General features: G+C 43.8%; 1 protein-coding gene across 2 annotated transcripts in view; it reads right to left on the bottom strand.

The window, feature by feature from the left end:
- LOC122541312 (E3 ubiquitin-protein ligase RING2-B-like) overlaps window positions 1-2,466 on the bottom strand; it is a 44,319-nt gene that overhangs the window by 21,783 nt on the left and 20,070 nt on the right. The window lies entirely within an intron of this gene.

Below are 2,466 nucleotides of genomic sequence, written 5' to 3'. Positions count from 1 at the left end.
CTGATTGAGACGTATAAGATTATTAAAGGATTGGACACTCTGGAGGCAGGAAGCATGTTTCCGCTGATGGGTGAGTCCCGAACCAGAGGACACAGTTTAAAAATAAGGGGTAGGCCACTTAGAACAGAGTTGAGGAGAAACCTCTTCACCCAGAGAGTGATGGGTGTATGGAATGCTCTGCCCCAAAAGGCTGTGGAGGCCAAGTCTCTGGATACTTTCAAGAAAGAGTTGGATAGAGCTCTTAAGGATAGTGGAATCAAGGGTTATGGGGATAAGGCAGGAACAGTATACTGATTGAGGATGTTCAGCCATGATCATAATGAATGGTGGTACTAGCTCGAAGGGCAGAATGGCCTACTCCTGCACCTATTGTCTATTGACAGAGATAGAAGGGTTAGTTTTTGGTTTCCTTTATTTTAGCAATAAAGGAATGATTTAAGTTAGAGAAATTAAGCTTTATAATTTATAATTTTAAAAATTTGTATGCAAGCTCTGAGAGTGCAGCTCTGACGTATTAGTCAGGCAATGGAATAAAACTGGTTTTCAGAAACTGAGATCAATTGTTTTTGGCAGAGGATAAAAGAGGGTTCCTTTTGTACTTCAGAAGCTTCCCTCTTCACAGAGCCTTTTTTTTTGCAACCTGAAATTTGGTGACAAGAGGATGGAGCTGCAACTTTCCTCCTCCACCTTTACAGTAATTGGCTCATAGAATAGAGAAAATAAGAGCAGGACCAGGCCCAGGCCATTTGACCCATCAAGCATGCTCGGTCATTGGACACAATCCTAGTGATCTTCTACCTCAATATTATACTCATGCCCTCGCCATACACTTTGATGCCTTTAACGCCTATAAATCTATTTCATTAAGTATACCCAGTGACTTGTCCTCTACAGCCTTATGCATTAAAGAATTCTACAGGTTCACCACCTTCTGTATGAAGGAATTTTTCCTCAGTCCAACATGGCCTACCTCAAATCCTGAGACTGTACGGGAAAGAAGCTAATTGCTGAGTAAGTGATAGGTTAGTCTAGTTATTGTATTGCAATTTCTTTCTGAAGTTTTGGTGTGGCAAGTCAGCTCAACTGAACAAATATAAATCTTGCATCATGCAGAAAGTTACAGAGGCAGCAAGTGACCTAAACCAAGAAAATGCAGAGGAACCTCAAATTATCCAATTACCAATTATCCGAAATTACAGTGATTAAACAGGCACCACTTCCAAATGACTGACGGGGTTTGGAGGCTGGGGTGGTGTTGGACGGGGTTTGCAGGCGGGGGCGGGGTTAAACAGGGTTTGAAGGAGAGGGGCAGGGTTGGATGGACTTCGGAGCGGGGGTTGGGCCGGGGCAGTTTTGGATGGGGTTCTGCGGGTAGGCGGGGAACGGTGTTGGGTACAGAGTCTCGCACGCTGTGTGCTGCTGCAGCCTCCTGAACGGGAGCAGACGTTAAAAACTCCAAGCCCGAGGGGAAAGGCATTTAATCAATTAACCGAATAATCGATTATCTGAACGAGATAGTGCCCGCTCATCTCGTTCAGATAATCGTGGTTCCCTGCATTGCTAGCTGCTCAAGATTGTGCTCTGGATTTTGAAAATCAAGTAGCATTTGCGGTCATTGCTATGTATCTACCTGGCAAAGAGCTACATCGATTGCAAATATAGGTAGGTGCTCAATAATGCAGGAAAGGAATGCGCAGGCAGAAAGGAAATGAATGACCATCAGACATCTAAGTGAAGGGGGAGAAAGTGAAGACTGCAGATGCTGTAGGTCAAAGTCAAAGAGTGCGGTGCTGGAAAAGCACAGCCGGTCAGGCAGCATCTGAGGAGCAGGAGAATCGACGTTCTGCTGAATCTTAAGTGAGGGAACCAGGCAAATCAGGAGTCAGAGTCTTTCTTGCTTGCAAATCAGGATTTTGGAATCTGCTGACAGCAATGGTTTCCTGAGGAAAATGTGCAGCACGACAGGTGTTTCAGCTTTAGCGTATGGAGGACTGACTAACTCATAGAAAGCAGATAGTTGGGAGAAGGAGCACACTATCAGGCTAGCAACCTGCAACAAGTGAAGTGCCACAGGGATCAGTGTTGAGGTCACAATTATTTACAATACATAATGATAACTTGATGAGGAAAGTGATGCACTACAGCCAAGTTTGATGATGATACACAATAAGGCGGCAGGTAAATGGTATGGATGACAGAATCTGAAAAGAGCTACAGGCATGTTAAGTAAGTGGGCAAAAGTATGGCAGTTGGAAATATATGTGGAGAAAAGAGGGGTTACACACTTTGGTGGATTAACAGAGAAGGTAAATGCTATTAAAATGGAGAAAGACTGCAACAAGCTATAGAGCAAAGGGATTTGGGAGAACTCAGATTTTTGTGATTCACGGTACAAGTTCAGCAGTTAGTAAGGAATTCAAATGGAATACTGGCCTTTATTTCAAAAGGGATTGGAGTGTTAACGTT

The sequence above is a fragment of the Chiloscyllium plagiosum genome, chromosome 37 (genome assembly GCF_004010195.1).
Source record: "Chiloscyllium plagiosum isolate BGI_BamShark_2017 chromosome 37, ASM401019v2, whole genome shotgun sequence".
Lineage (NCBI taxonomy): Eukaryota > Metazoa > Chordata > Chondrichthyes > Orectolobiformes > Hemiscylliidae > Chiloscyllium > Chiloscyllium plagiosum.
This window is presented reverse-complemented; position numbering and strand designations above follow the sequence as displayed.